Here is a 9,385-nt window from a genome sequence, read left to right as displayed (position 1 = left end):
ACAAGCTGTTTCATTTTTTTGAGTTGCTACCTTGCTGGATCAGGGAAATGCTTTGGTAAGGTTCCACATAATATTCTTGTTGACAAATTGGAAAAAATGTGGTTTGGATCCTATGACTGTTAAGGTGGATCTGTAACTGGTTGACAGATCACACCCAAACAGTGCTTGTGAATGGTTCCTCATTTTCTTGGAGAGGAGTGACAAGTGGAGTGCCTCAGGGATCTGTCCTGGGACCTGTCTTGTTCAACATCTTTATCAGTGATTTGGATGAAGGGATAGAAGGAATGCTTATTAAATTTGCAGATGGGGTAGCAAATGCCATAGAAGACAGAGTCAGAATACAAGATGATCTTGACAGGCTGAAAAATTGGGCTAAAACAAATAAAATGAATTTCAATGGGGATCAATCTAAAGTTCTCAATTTAAGTAGGAAAAATCAAATGCATAATTATAGGAGGGGGGAGAGTTGTCTTGGCAGTAGTATGTGCGAAAAGGATCTAGGGGTCTTAGTAGACCATACACTAAACAGGAGTCAGCTGCGTGATGCGGTTGCTAAAAAGGCAAATGCGATTTTGGGCTGTATCAACAGAAGTATAGTGTCCAGATCACATGAAGTGATGGTACCACTTTACTCTGCTCTGGTTAGACCTCACCTAGAGTACTGTGTTCAGTTTTGCACACCACAATTTAAGAAGGATATAGACAAGCTGGAACGTGTCCAGAAGAGGGCAATGAAAATGACGAGGGGTTTGGAGACCGTCCTATGAGGAAAGGTTGAAGGAGCTGGGTATGTTTAGCCTGGAGAGGAGACGAGTGAGAGGTGATATGATAACCATCTTCAAGTACTTGAAGATATCATTTAGAAGATGGTATAGAGTTGTTTTCTGTTGCCCCAGAAGGTTGGACCAACAAGTTGAAAGTAAATCAAAAGAGCTTTTGGCTAAACATTAGAAGAACTTCCTGACAGTTAGAGTGGTTCCTCAGTGGAACAGGCTTCCTCGGGAGGTGGTGTGCTCTCCTTCTTTGGAAGTCTTCAAACAGAGGCTAGATGGCCATCTAATAGCAATGCTGATTGTATGAGCTTAGGCAGATCATGAGAGGGAGGACAGGAAGGGTTGCCTCAGTGCTTCGTTCTTGTGGCCCTTTCTTACACACTCAGGGAAATGCTAATTGCCACTTTGGAGTCAGGAAGCAATTTTTCTCCAGGCCAATTTGGCCAGGGATCCTGGAGGCTTTTTGTCCCCTTCTGGGCATGGAACAGAAGTCACTGTGAGTGTGGAGGGGGAGGTATTTGTGAATTTCCTGCATTGTGCAGGGGGTTGGACTAGATGACCCTGGAGGTCCCTTCCAACTCTATAATTCTATAATTCCTATTTTTTACCAATCAGGAGGTCCCCCAATATCAGTATAGGACACTGTCTTCCACTTTCTGAATTGGCTGAGGAGCTGAAACTAGAGTCCATTATGCACCTCTAGTCCATTTTCCATCCAGTTTCTCATACAGATTTGCAGTCAGCCTAGCCATCTGGTCATCAGTCTCCTTCAGGTTGGTGTCACAACAATGCTCCAGTCTGAGACTTTCTCCCTTATTACCCTTCCACGGGATGGAAAAGACAGCTAAGTGGATTAAAGAAGATTGTTTACATTCTGTGACTGGAGCAGAGGATCTCACTGGGCCAGAGATGGTAATACCCGCCAGCATCTCCATTCCCTTCATTGCATGATACAAACCCGCTTCTAGCCAAGGATATTTGCTACTCTGATACCATTTTCTTGGCACTTATGTTTTGTAATCTGTTTTATTTTAGACCTTGTCATTATATTATGTTTGTTTTTCTACTGTATACATTTATTTTCATGCTACATTTCTTCTTTTTTATCAATCAGTTTTCTCCTTTTCTAGGGTTGCGGTGCTCATCTCCGTTTCAAAGCCGAAGAGCCGCGCTGAGCACCGCAACCCTAGAATCGGACTCGACTGGCTTTCGAGCAAGGAACCTTTCTCCTTTTCTTAGCACCTTTTGAAATCTTTTCTTTATTGATTCCCTCCATCCATCCATGTTTTGCTCTGGAAATATCTCACAACATTTAATTGGAAAAAGATCTGAACAGCTTACTGTATTGACAATACAACAGGCACTCTGTTTACACTGAGCTTAAGTACCTATCTATTTTCTTAATCTTCTCTATCAATAGAACAACTCATGGAACTGAACTCATCCTGAACTTGTTCCAAGGTGGCCTAAGTATATCTCCAGCTTAGTAATGTTCCTCAATAATAATTCAGACTTTTAAAAATAAAAATAATGAAAGCAAAAAAATAAACACAAGCAACAAGAGGTGAAATATTTTTTTTTGTGCACAATAATGCTGAAAGAAACCATTAGCAATGCAATATTTTTCAGAACAGCTGGTAGAATTAAATCAATAACAATATAGTATGTTTTTAGAGTAAAATACAAATATAAACCAGCCAGTTCAAATACAATGGCTTAAAATGTGGACTTCCTGTGGCCTAATGGACACCGTCTATATATATATAAGAAAGTCCCCTCACTGTAAAATCAACACTCAGGCCAAACCCCTGGACCTAGAAACAACAAATTCGGGGAGAGCGCTCCTACCATGGTATAGATGCTCACTAAGAAGGGATTTTTAGAAATTCAACCGCTAAGTGGTTCAAAAGGGGTAAAATGTGCTCCCCCATTGATTCCTATGTGGTTGGCAGGCTGCTGCCTCCTTGCACACCCCACACTCTGATTGGTCAGCTGCAGAGCTCAGCATTCTGAGGTTAAAAAAATAGTTACAGGGGACTGCAGAGAGCTAATGACAGCTGAGGAAATCAGGAGGGGCCAACCACCTGTGAGGTGAAGAAAAGCTGCTGGCCAATCCTCCCTATGGCTTCAAACATGCTCTCCCCTCCTGTTGTCTGTCAGGTGCAGCAGCAGTTGCAGTGTACTTAAAGCCATGAGGGAGCCTGCCCCAGCAGTACTGCCTTAGTGATCCTGCCAGCCCCACCTCCATAGTGGCCTCTAATAGTCCCTGTCCCTCCCCCTCCTACACTGGACAGGCAGCTGCCTGTCAGGTGTAGGAGAGGAGGTGGGATGCTTACAGCCACCGGGGAGGTTTGCTCAGCAAGATTGCCTTAGCCCTGCTGCTGGCTCAGCCTCCCTGACGCCTTTAAACATAATCCCCCAAACACCAGACAGGCGGGTATCTGTCAGGTGTAGGAGCAGGACCAGGGTACTTTAATTCATCAGGGACGCCGGCCCAGCAGAATCACCTTAGCGATGCTGCTGGCCCAGCCTCTCTGATGGCTTCCAACACACTGCCCCCACCTCCTACACCTAACAGGTGGTTGTCTGTCAGGTGCAGCTGCAGCTGCAGGGTGCTTAAAGCCATGAGGGAACTCGCCCCAGCAGTCTACAGAGAGGTCCTTCAGTAGAGGAAAAAAAGTACGTATGTCTCACTTCATATTTTACACTGCAATCTTCTCCATTTGGATTTCTACAACAAATGTTGCATTTCAAACTTCACATTGTCACATAGCTGGATTTATGGAAGTTAAATACTGTAGTGAAGCACAGGTATCAGGCTAGTTTATGATAAAACAATGAAGCATATTCAGTGGGCTTGAATAGACTCATTTCTATTGCAAGCCAACACCAAACTTGGACTAGAGAGACCCAGGTTGAAATCCCCATTCAGCCACAGAACATTCCAGAGAAACTTGGGGCAGTCAGTCTTATCCAGCCTGTGCTGCGTGAGCTGCACTGATTATCGCTGGAGTACTGGATCAGGTTCAAGGTTTTGGTATTGCCCTTCAAAGCTGTAAACGGTCTGGGACCCAGGTATCTTTGGGACCATCTCTCCTAGTATACCCCCTGAAGACCACAGTGCTTGACAGATAAGAACTTACTGGTGATCCCTGACCTGAGAGGCAACTGGCTGTTCTCAACCAGAACCATGACATATCCAGGCCTGGCTCCAACCTGGTGGAACTCTCTGCCGAATAATGTTCATGCCCTGTGGGAGTTAATGCAGATTTGAAAAGCCTGTAAAACAGAGATGTTCTGTGAGGTATTTGGTTGAGGACAGCAATGGCTTCCATCTGTTTTGGTACATCTGTTCTGGCACTCCTGTTTGTTGCCTCCCCCCCCCCAGCAGGGCAGTGACATAATTTGAAGTTGTTTACTATCATCTAAAGGAGCTGCGGTGGCTCAAGTGGTTAAGACGCTGAACTGCAGGCTGTGGAAGGTTGGTAGTTCAGCAGTTCGAGACCTGAGTGTGCCACATGACGGAGTGAGCTCCTGTCTCTTGTTCCAGCTCCTGCCAACCCAGCAATTTGAAAGCAAGAAATTGCAAGTAGATAAATAGGTACCACTTCAGTGGGAAGGTAACAGCGTTCTGTGCACCTTGGTGTTTAGTCATACCAGCCACATGACCACGGAAATGTCTTCAGACAGCGCTGGCTCTTCGGCTTTGAAACGGAGATGAGCACCACAACCCTAGAGTCGGATTCGACTGGCTTTCGAGCAAGGGAACCTTTACCTTTTTACTATCATTTAATTCGGCCAGTTGCTGTATTCTGTTTATATTGCTTTTAACTGTGAATTTGTTCTATGATTGTATTTCATCTGTTGTACACAGCCCTGAGCCCTGTTTACAGGGAAGGGCAGTCTAGAAATTTAATAAAATAAAATAAATAAATGTTCCCCAGTGATCACTGGAGGAAGAGAGAGATAAAAATTAGAAATTTTAAACTGTTTTGAATAGGGATGTCGTGACCTTCATGGTGAACATGTTTGTTATGCAAATATACTATGCTTGACAGCTGCAGTCACTCATGAGCTGTACCTCTGATCTCTTCATCTTTCCACTATCCAGCTTAGATGGCTTTCAAACAGCTTTGTAGCTGCACAGTAGGTTTTAGTAGGAGATTTTATGTCCCTGTAGTTGTTGAAGCTTTATATCCTCACCTTGCAAGAGCTTTTGGTGCACTTCCACAGTCAAAGGCTTCCATCCTAACAGTTTCTGAACCACAATAATTTTCACCAGGTTGTGATCTGAAAAATCCAGAATCATATTGAGATCCTTATTGTCAGTTTTCTGCCTGAAGTTTGTTCATGTTTAATAGTAGCTAACTTTTCCTTTTCCCCGTAGGGGGTTAGTTATGAAGAAAATGCATGTGTGTTTTCTGAGGTGGAGGAATACAGGGAAGTTGCTTTGTTTATTATTGTTCTTGTTTTAACTGTTGTTCATTGTGTTACCTTTTGGAGGGATGCCATTTATTTAAAAGATAGCTGTTCCAAAAATAATTTCTTCCCTTATGGATAGAAGTGTTATTGGGGGCACCTTCTTCATGAGGGCCATAAATGTCTAATTCAGTTAAAACTGAGGAGGGGAGATTTAGTAAAGAGGGAGGACTAGAAAAATTGAAATTTTGGTGCCATTTGGTGAAAAAGCAGCAATTTTTCCACATAGATACAATTTTTCCACATAGATAACAATGGAGAGAAAAATGGCTAGGGGCACCTTCTTCAGGGGGATGTAAAATTAGCCCCTTGTCCACTTGAAATTTGGGAGGGCTTTGGTAGAGAGGTTGGATTACCCTTGCTGAAATTTTGGTGCCATTTTGTAAAAACACAGCTATTCCAGAAAACATGACATCCCCCTCCCAATAGGAAATAATAGGCAGACACCCTATCCAGCATTAATGAGAATGGATATTTTCCCAACATGATTGTCCAATACAATAAAGACAGTCCCAAAATTTAATTAATATGATAATCCTGTCCTTTCTGAAATTACAATACAAAATTAAAACAATGTGTTTTCGCAAGCATACCCCTAAATTCCACCCAGGGTCATTTTTGGTGAGATCAAGGAACTAAATGGCATGCAGGGGGAGCTGCACAGCTCATAAGACTATATGAAAGTGCACACATGCAGAATAATATCAACACAAACTAACAACACAACCTTTGGTGCTGGCCCAGAAGGTGAGGAGTCTGGGAGTGACATTGGATTCCATGGAGGCCCAGGTTACTGTACCGTCCAATCTGCCTTTTTCCATCTTTGACAGATTATTTATTTATTTATTAGATTTATACCCCGCCCTCCCCGAAGGCTCAGGGCAGCTAACAAAATGGCACGAATGCCAACATTAAAACAGATTAAAAACAAAATAAAACAATATAATACAATCCAATAAAGTGTTGGTGCTCTAGGTTTCACATCAATCATTTATCCCAAAATGGAGCTAGTCCCAAACCAGCATATGTTCCAGTAGCACTGTCATCCCTTCTCAATCCAGGGTCGTCTCGCACCCCGATGGTACCCACATAAATGGTGGGGGGCTGCGATGGTGTAAAAATGACGAAGATGGAATAGTGGTGGCGGCGGCTCCTACTCAAAAGCCTAGTGGAAAAGTTCCGTCTTACAGGCCCTGCAGAACTCCAAAAGGTCCCGCAGGGCCCAGATCTCCTCTGGGAGCTCATTCCACCAGGTAGGAGCCACCACCGAAAAAGCCCTGGCACTGGTAGCAGCGAATTTGATGTCCCTGGGGCCTGGAATTACCAGGAGGTGTTGACTCCCCAACCGTAGTGCCCTTGGGGGAATATATGGGGAAAGGCGGTCCCTTAGGTAAGCCGGACCCTGGACATATAGGGCTTTAAAGGTAAGAACCAGCACTTTGAAGTGAATCCGGTACACTATTGGCAGCCAGTGATTAGGTTGCTGAAACCCTATCTCTCCCCCCAAGACTTGGCTACAGTGACCCATTCAATGGTCACTCCCAGGCTTGACTACTAGAATTCTCTCTACACATGCTTACCCTTGAGGCTGACCTGGAAATTACAGCTGGTATAAAATGCAGCGGTGCGCCTGCTAACAGCAACGCCTATGCGGGCTCACATTTGGCAGGTATTCCATGAATTGCATTGGTTACCAGTAGAGTTCCAGATTCACTTCTAGGTGTTGGTAATAACCTTTAAAGCCTTATACGGCCTGGAACCAACATATCTGAAGGACTGCCTCTTCCCGTATATGCCCCGAAGAGCACTACGCTCTATGGATCAACACATCCTGGTACTCCCTGGCCTGAAAGACATCTGTCTTGCCTCGACCAGGGCCAGGGCTTTTTCTGCCCTGGCCCCTGCCTGGTGGAACATGCTCCCAATTGAGATCAGGGCCCTGAGGGATCTGCTTCAATTCCACATGGCCTGCAAGATGGATCTGTTCCACCAGGCCTTTGGCTGAAGCAGCGGATGTCCATATATGGCCTCCCTGAGGTATTTGTCACTCTGTTAACAACTACTGGCTACGGCCAGGAACCTCCCACAACCAGAAACAAATTCTTGTTATTAGCTGTGATCACCATTTTAATAATTATGATGATGTTTAAATTTTAATGTTATTACATTAATTAATATATTTTATATAAATTACATGTTGTAACCTGCCCTGAGCCCACTTCTGGGAAGGGTGGGCTATAAATGTAAATAAATAAATAAATAAATAAATAAATAAATAAATAAATATAAATTTTAAAAGATACGACTTAAAAATACTGTGTTCATAATTGCTGGCTGACTAATTTGTTCACTCTTTATTTGTATGATTGACTGCCAAGTAGTAGGCAGCAATAAAAGTTCATCTAGAAAAGCGGGGGGAGTAGCTTGCTGGAAAGGAAGCATATAACTGCATATGAATAAACAACTAGAGTAGGACTTCCATTGAGCTGTGTGAGAATCTATATGAGTAAAACATTGCACTTTGTACTGTGCAATGCAAACAGTATAATGTTTGAATACCTCTGTAAAGTAACCCCAAAAAAGGTTCAAATTGTTCACAAACAGCAAACTGATTCAAGAAAATTGGCTGATAAATAGATTGTGTGCCAGACTCACAGGTTATGACATTTGGAGTACTTCTTGATGTGAGGCAGGTTAGGAATGCCTCCTACATATTCCCTCCCACTCTCTTACTCGTGCAGAGGAGGTATTGCTCTGTGTACCAACTCTTACAGTGGTAAGCTCTATGAAGACACATAATTGTGCTTTCCTTGAGGTGGCTGTCATACTCTCAGATATGCTTCCTGCCCACTTCCCTTTTAACATTTGGCAACTGGTTAAAATTTGGCTGTTCAATAAAGCTTCTAATGCTAGCTGATTATTTGGGGTGGGCATTGTTTTTATTCTGTTTTTAGGCTGACTGTGGGAATTCTGTCTTTAATTGCATTTCAGACTTGTTATGGTTTTAGAAATGATTTTTAATCTGCTGTGACTAGGGATGCTGCAAATTTTGCTACAAATGCATTTGAAGGTCCAACTTACTACATTTGAAGGTTTCAATCAGATATGAGTTGATCAACCAATCTGTTTGGTTTGTGCTGAACACCTGTGAATGCTTGCCCAACTAGTTTGCACTGACCTCCACATTCACAAAGATGCTGCTGATTCAAACTGTTTGGCAGCCATTAGTGTCACTAAGGACTCCTCAGATGAACAGCCAAGCATAGGATTTTAATAACACAGAATTTATTTATCACTGAATGATAGGATTTTGTGAGTGATCTAAAACTGAGTACTTAAATAATTGCCTGCTGAGGAGAGAACTTACATGGCAAGGATGGGGAGGGGAGTAGAACTTGATCAAGCTGTTTGAGAATGCACATGGACAAGCCAGTTGCACTGTACTGCATGGGAGGAAGGAATATAATGAATTAATGCAATGAAGCAACCTGTTGAACACTGATGAAATCAATTAAGTGATCATTGAAAAATTGGGTCTCTGTTTGCATCTGATGAACAGGACACAAGCCAAACCAGTGGGTTTGAGCATCCCTAGCCATGACCATTGTGACCATATTGATTTATCTTCTTTTTTGTCTGTTTGTTCATCAGTTAGTTTTGGTGGCAAAAAGTAGTATACAATTGGTGAGCAAATAAAACTAAATTAAAACAAGAAATATAAATCACCCTGTGTTCTGAACAGAATAAAAATTAATATTTATAATTTGTCACATTTATCTTGCTAACATTTTTAAAGTGCCATCTAGCCTCCAAATATCCCAATACTGTGAGCAAAGGTATTTATTTTTAATACAAAAATAGGTCTATGTGTTTATACTTTTATAGGAGTTTTTAGAAGGCGTTTACACAATCATATGTAAGTAAAACAGTGGTGCTAGATTTTGACATGAAAAGGTCATGATTTTTCTTAAGCAGTAGTCTCTATTAATTCTTCTCAGTGTTATAATTGATTGAATGTGTCAGTTTTCATTATATTGTACAACAATATTGAAAATCATTCTGCCTGCCTAATGAGCAAGCCAAATTCTTGTCAAAGTATATTGATAGACCACACTTGAGGTGATATAAATGCT

The sequence above is a fragment of the Gekko japonicus genome, unplaced genomic scaffold, assembly GCF_001447785.1.
Source record: "Gekko japonicus isolate JY-2015 unplaced genomic scaffold, Gekko_japonicus_V1.1 scaffold109, whole genome shotgun sequence".
NCBI classification, from domain to species: domain Eukaryota; kingdom Metazoa; phylum Chordata; class Lepidosauria; order Squamata; family Gekkonidae; genus Gekko; species Gekko japonicus.
The sequence above is the reverse complement of the archived record's forward strand: the minus strand, read 5'-3'. Positions refer to the sequence as shown.